We start from the raw sequence: 8,030 nt of genomic DNA, 5'->3' as shown, positions 1-8,030 counted from the left end.
CGCTCAAATTACACCTTTTAATAGCGTAAAGTGGACGATGTCAAATATAGTAACCCAACAAGGTTGGGGTCAAATCCCACAGAGAATATGGTGTGAAAAATTTACTAAATAAGTATTATACTAATCTTGCGGTTCTGGTGTATTCCAGAAAAAGAGTTTTATAAGAGTTTTGGTTTGTGGACTAATTTAAAGTGACTAGTAATTTAGAGTAAATATATAGGTAAAAAGAACCAAGGTTGTATCTCCGTCAGATAAAGTGTATGATCATGGGTTTTGATGTTGATATACTTCGAATGGATCGTTTGTATGGATGCACTTAACCTCTATGTAAATCTAGACTATTTCCCAATAAGAAAAGATTTTTTTTTTCTATGCTTTTCCCAAAGATAAGAAAGTATGCATGAAGAACGGTTACTTATGCCAAGTAAATTCCTCTTATTCCTAAGTGAATTTATTAAACAAGGTTTAAAGCCTTGAGTTCTTATTATTTGTTCTTACCAAACCCTTGTTATTTTCCCAAATCAACCAAAGTTTATGGCATTAGCTAATGTTTGTAACCACTAACTATATGATTAAAACGAAGAACAAATAAACACTAACAATCCATTATGCGTATATCAATCACAATCCCCAATCACAAAATACCCATCTTTGGGTTCACAACCTTAGTAAAGAAATTTAGCTTCTCATAGAAAAAGAAGAACAATAAGAATTTATGGAAATCATAAGGCTTACAACTGAATTGAATTGAAGAAATTAATAATCTTGTCCAAAAGCCTTGCACAAAACCAAGAGTAACCAAAATTATGAAATTGAGTCTCCAAACTAAAAACTGATATTGAAGTGATACTGTTTTCAAAAACCCAATTGGCTATTTATAAGGCACAAATCTAATCTTTTCAGGACTGCAAAATTCAATACTTCATCGGAAAGAGTACGGGACATACTTCTACGGGCTCTACTCTTGAATGTACGGCATGAACGACCCGTACGTCTGTAGCACGCGCTTCCAACTTCATTTTCTTCTCTCTCGTTAACTTCTACGCGATGTACGTGAACGAGGTACGAGATGTACATTGATGTACGACCCATACTATGCATCTCGTACTTCACCTTAATCAACTCGAGCCTTTTTGTTACTTTCCAACAAGGTACGGAGAATAGGTATGGGACGTACATCGATGTACGACCCGTACTTCTTCAACTTTGCCTTTGTTTTGTGAAAAACATCTTCTTTCCTGCCTTACAGTTCCACTTTCCTGCACACTACATAAACACATCAAAAAATGACCAAAACTTGCTTAAAAATCAAGGAAAGCTTATAATCAATAGCATCAAATGTGCCATAATTTCATGGCACATCAACACTCCCAGCTTAAAGTCTATGCTTGTCCTCAAGCAAGTCATACAACACGACTACTCAACTAACACTTAAAAATCACAGAGTAATAATGTCTACAATGGTTTTGACTCCGAACTACAGGCATGCATGTTTTACTATCAAGGACCACCTCACTTTTATTATCAAAACACCATGTACAACTCAAAAATGCTATGACTCATAATGCAGCTTCAATGTATGACATTACATCATCGAACGTATCATGATGCACACAAACATTACTTTAGGCGGTCACTTTCTTTTGCACCAATTTTCATCCGTATGCCCTCATATAGACCAAAGAATGTCCCACACACATATATATACAATGAAAAAGGGACAACAGACTAAACAGAAGAGAAAACACTCACACTCACATAGAATTTTAGATCTACACACTCAAATACCATAGGCTTGCCCTTATGTTCTATGCTTTCATCCTTGGTTTGTTCAGTTGCAATCACGTTAGGACTTGTTTCGGCTTGTAATATAGGCTTCGGGATGGGTAGGATACTTTTTGGGTATTAGTGACTCACCCTTCTTGAACACTACATTTTTTTATCTTCACCTTTATTCATCTCTTCTTTTCTCCCTTTTGTTTTTTTTCTTTTCCAATCTTCGGCCTCGATATGGTTTATTTCTAATCCAACTTAAAATTATTTTTGCGTTACACTTTTCTAATTTTTTTTTCTCTTTATTTGCTATGTACAGCCACCACATCGAGACTCAACTAAAACCACATACACCATCCCCACCTTAGGTGCTCAACCTCTACCTCGCACTTATCACCACCCCCAACTTAGGCTTTCAGCCTCTTTTATCTCGTAGTATCAAGGAGGGAACGGGTGCGAAGCTGGAATACTTTTACAAAGGGTACGAGTTTGTTAACGGCTAGCCAAGAAAAAGGTCAAAGGCTCAAAAAGGGAAAACTAGGGATATTTACATCATATGGTCAGGCTTATTTAGGCAAAGTGACTATTTATACAAAGAAAGCCTAAGATCATCTCACAACCACCAACTGTCGAATTCAAAATGACTAACCGGGCAAGTTCTAGATTACACATGTATAGACTAAACACAACTAACAACTCACCCACACATTGGCATAAGGAAGATTATTTTTACAACTGTGACCTCCTAAGAAATCATTCATCACACACAATACCCCAATAATCATAATGTCATACAAAGAATCAATCACGATAATCAGTAGCTATTTCTAAGTATGCATTTTTCAAATTTTTTGAGGGGTCCACATTTTCTAACAAGACCACACAACATGCCATAAGTTTCAAAACACTACCAAATAAGTCAAAACTACTCTATTCTATCTAAGCAACATCCTACACATGCCAGGTTCAACATAAAATAAACCTCTCTGGAAAAGAACACATGGCAAAGAAAAGCCGAGGGGTTTCCTAAACACATATTTACACTTACAACAAAACAAGTAATCCCCACCCCCAACTGAAAATCATGCACTGTGCCCAATGCATCAAATGTAAGTACAATAAGGGTAAGCGATACCTGGTAGCACTAAGTGCTAGGGTCAATCGGAGGCGTTATTGCCCTGGATGTCTAAACTGGGCTAATTCTGACTCATCTCCCGTGGTGCCACTAGAGGATGCACTGGCAATACTGCTGACCGGTGCTGGAGGGTGACTGTCAAACATAGATCTCTCAGTAGCGATCTGAATATGCTCCTCCTCCTCCTCCTCCACTGTCCGGGCTAGAATCTCCGACTCTATCACCCGAGGAACCTCATCTCCCACTACCTATTTCCCTCTATCAGCTCGGGTGAGGTATCCTCTTCGAGCATCAAATTCACCATATTTATCAATGATGAGAGGTCTACGTTGCTCGATTGAAGGGGCTCCTCCACAACACTTTGCTCACGCGTCTATAATGACAGCATATTGGCCTTTAGCTGGTCTAGGTCAGCTCTCATACCCAACAAATCACCACCTGGACCCATATGCTCCAAAGCAGCCAACCGTGCCTTAAATCTATTAAGTCTAGTTTGATATAACTCCTGGGCCCGGTTTGATGCGCCATCACTAGTGCTAAAGCAATTTTTGTCTTCTTCTTTACATACCTCTGCATATGCCGAGCTAAAATCTTTGATTGCTCGTCATCTTATCAACTTGAACCACTAATTGTCTAAAACTTTCCTCGTTGAATACAAATGGGTCTTGAGAAGACTACTGAGTGGATGGAGAAATAGTGTGGGTTCTCTGTCCAGACGGATACAAGGGTGCAGTGCTAGCGTGAGGAACCTCAAAAGTAGGTATGGTAATAGTTTCAGGAGGCTGGGCCACGGTGCCACGAGGTGCCTCGGTGGCGGCGCCCTCGGTGGTATCGGCTCCGTGGGTCCTAGACTCGTCGGGATTGCATTCTCAACTTTGTTCCTCGAGCACCGCCTTCAACCGGCTTCTCAATTGAAAAAGTAGTTTTCCGCTCCTCTTGTATTGTTTTGTAGATATCATACACATGGGTGGCTTTGACACAGCGGTCCCTATAAGGTATACTGTTCAAACTCGCCTTCGACATAGAGCAGTAATAAGGCACGGGAATACCAATGAAGTAGCCTCCTGTTGTGCTTTATCCCGAATCTCTTGCACAATCATCATCCCAATGTCAAGTGAGTAGTGGGTCATGAGAGCTTCTACTACCACCGCTCGGTCTGGGGTGAGTGTATTGCCATTTTGTATAGGAAGTATTCGTTACCGCACTACACTCCACCAAAACTTTGCCTCAAGCGACAGAGTGTTCTTCAATATCTTTGACTTAGATCTCAACCAAAGTGGGTCACCCCTGGCTATGACTGAGGCCAACCACTCCGTCACCAATTGTGACATCCTCCTATTAATCTTCTCAGTGTACTCAGCCGTGCTAAGTGGTGGAACAAACTCAGCCTCGAAATAATACCTGTTTATGGAAGCGGCTGATATATCCACCTTTACCTTTCGAACCACAACTACGTCTGCCATTAGGACATCCTGTTTCAAAGATTACTAGCTTCATCAAGGTGCACAAGTACGTACCATAATTGGCATAAAATTCCCGTACGAGAATTGGGCAATATTCACCCGGTTCGCTATTGAAAACCTCTAACTTGTTGTGGGTCAGTGTCTCACTGATCCACGGGTGATCCTCCAAATACCGGAATCCTATTCGCCTTTCCTCAAAAATAGTGCCCCTAGAGGCACCCCTTTTTTTTTTTACTTTCAATGCCTTTGTCAAACCGTTCTCGAGAGCCTTCTACCGAGAACTGAAGGGCATCCTCCTCTTCAGCCTTGCTACAACTTTGCTGCTCCCTTTGATATTCTATCATTTCCTGTGAGGTGGCAGGGGCTACCACTGGTCTATAACACATATCCGTTGCTCGGACTTGTTCCCGATCAGACCTCTTTTCACTTGAGCTAGAGGACTCCTCCTTTTCAGACTGGGAGGAAACCTGTACTGGGTTAGCTCGGCCTCGAGTTGAGGCTCTAACTGCCTTCAAGGGCCTGTTGTCCTCATCAGATAACTCTTGGTCCGAGGAAACATCTCAACTTGTGTAGAACTTCCACCTCTTTGTTTGGGCGGCATACCTGTGAAGGACAACACTCACTGTGTTAGAGAGTCGGGATAGAAACCATGTGCACTTGCAGGTACAACGTTTCAGTTGTGCAAGCTGTACATTCGAAGTACAGGACATATATTGAATTACAAGCACAAGATACACGACGTATATTCATGTACGGGACGTATTTTGTGCACGTACTTAGAAATATACAACTTAGCAGTTTTTTGTAATTTTCTACTGAAGTATGTGATCAATGTACGTGACGTACAATAAAGTACGGGTCGTACATTCATCACGTACTCTCAAGAACTGCCATCAGACCTTATATTGATTTTCGAAGGCTTACACAACATCACCAACACGTACTTCACTTCTTTCATACTTCAATTATGGGGTTTTGGGGCGCGGGTTACTCAGACTTCACCCGTTTTATAATTTCTTTCTTTGTGACAATTCACCGAACAGTTGGCGGGCATAACAACTTTAGGCTTCAAAATTAAAACCATTTGTTGAAATGCCCTCCAACCCAGTGGGGATATGATATACTCGCCCCTACGAGTTTTCTAATCACTACAGCATATCAATCCCCACCTCGAATTAAGCAGATACATGATCCCAAGACATGAAACCTACTATACACAACTACCTTACGATCAATAAAACAAATAAACAATGAATGAACTAGATCAACATACCTGTGAATTAGACTACAATGAGAATAATGTAAGCACTACAAAGGTTGATACAAGTTCCTTTCTCTCCACTCACTTTAGGGTGTTGGATGAAGTTATCTGTTTTAGGGAGGGTGAAGGGTATATTGAGATTATATAGTGAATTTAGGGAGTAAATTGGGGCTATATGAGTTAATGGATTGTAGTAATGGGGGTAAGATCATGGTTGAAGAGGAGAAGGTGGGAAAGTTTGAGTTGGAGTGGGAGAGGGAACCTGTCACACCCTAACAATGGTAGGGCATGACGGGCACCCGACTCTCATCAGAGTCGAGCGAACCCTCAAACATTCGCTCTATCAAAACCTGTCATTTCAAAAACTTTTAAGAACATAAAACTTTTCCAAATAGAAATCCCTATCTTTATAACGATTATGAAAACTTTCAATCAAATAAGTACTTTAAACCAATTGAAATCATCTAAAATACATATTCTTTTAAAATCCACAAATGACTCAACTGACATCACTTTGTCGACATCTCGACAAACATACCACAGACACCGTCTCGTTAAGTCTCTAAGAAGTAAATGAACATTATAAGTCGGGACCGGTCCCGACATACCCATAATCATACATATCTATACATGACTCAAAGACAGCCTCCGTAATGAGGTGAAACTTCCTAATCCCACCGACGTCCAAGCATCCTAGTTATACACTTAACCTCCGCTAAACAATCTAGGTCACGGGCATGAACGCAACAGTCCCAGTGCAAAAGGACGTCAGTACGGACAATATATTGAGTATATAAGGTGATAACAAATCATAATCATAATTTGACTTAGGAGAGAAGAAATCACAATCTAACTCAATACCTGCAGCCTTCGTTGGAAGAAACATAAATGTGCACACGAAGTCTCAAAACAATCTTTAAGTAAATAATCCAATCCAACACACATGCCGCTTCCGACATGTTAATAGAACGGTCCCTTCGGACAGCCGCTTTCGGCTAGTATCACAATAGTCCTTTCGGACAGCCACTTCCAGCATAATAATGATGGCCCCTTCGGGCAGCCGCTTCCGGCTTAATAATGTTGGCCCCTTCGAGCGTACCGCTTTCGGCTTAATATCACCATCATATCAACACAAACTCAATCCACAAATATCAATTTCAATTCATATCATAAGTCACTAATCAATTCATCACAATCCAATTATTAGCCTTAGTCTTTCATAAGAAGTTATCAAATTTGTATCTCACTAGACTTAAGAGGACATACTTCCAGGTTTGAGGGTAGAATTGTTATGAAATTCTCACTACTTATATTCTACTCAATTTCATCTTATTGCCCTACCCAAAGAATAAATGATCATATCAATACAAAGGGATGATACTATGGAATGTAAACATAAATCGTAAATGAAATGAAGTAGTAAAATCTCGCACCCCCTTCGGAGTGGTTTTGAAAATCAAACTTTATGTTTCCTTTGGTATAAAACTCATTTCCTCAAAATCATTAGTAAAACCATATACACAATTCAACTTGGCACCTTATGGGTGTTCCCTTCGGAACAGAATAGGAGTACAATATCAATAAGCCATCACAAGAAACATTAAGACCTTACTCATCTAAGAATGGAATCATATGGTGTACATATGGAATGAATAACAACAAGAATCATGCCAAAGGAAGAAAGGTTTAGCCTTAACATACCTTAATATAGAACCCTCGATAGCTACTACAAAACCAACCCGTTCAGCACATGTTAATCTACAAGAGACGACAATAACGCTAATATCAACTATGAGAAGATATAACAACTAATCGATGAGCGGCAAGCGCATTGTACAAATGAATATACGACATTTCTCCATGCCCTTCTTCCTTCCAAACTTCATAACAACAACAACCATACACATACACTGTTACACCTCGGCAATTTCATGTCGGCCGTCGTGAATAGACTAACATCAGTTAAGTCGGGTACGAGACCTTCACGACCACAAGAGGGTGATTGGCAGCCTCAATGTATATACGATAAGGTTTTTAAGTCGTAGGACTTGGTGAAACTAGGTTCGTCAAAGGAAGCGGAGTATAAGTTATGCTTGGGAAGGATTTCATGGGTGTTGAACTAATGAATATTTAGTAAGGTATTGAGGATGAGTTATAATATCCGTTAGATCGTTGAGGAAGTGTTACACAAGTACCAAGAAGGTTTCATAAGGATTCGAGATCAAACGAAGCGACGAGAACGAATTCAGAAAAATTGGGGATTATACGGTTATATATACGGACCGTATATTTTATACAGCCCGTATACCTGACCGTAGAACCCTTCCAAAGGAAGGGTGACTTTCTGGAGGAAACATACGGTCCAATATACGGACCGTATAAATTGTACGGTCCGTAT

The sequence above is a fragment of the Lycium ferocissimum genome, chromosome 9, assembly GCF_029784015.1.
Source record: "Lycium ferocissimum isolate CSIRO_LF1 chromosome 9, AGI_CSIRO_Lferr_CH_V1, whole genome shotgun sequence".
In the NCBI taxonomy this organism is placed as follows: Eukaryota; Viridiplantae; Streptophyta; class Magnoliopsida; order Solanales; family Solanaceae; genus Lycium; species Lycium ferocissimum.
The sequence above is the reverse complement of the archived record's forward strand: the minus strand, read 5'-3'. Positions refer to the sequence as shown.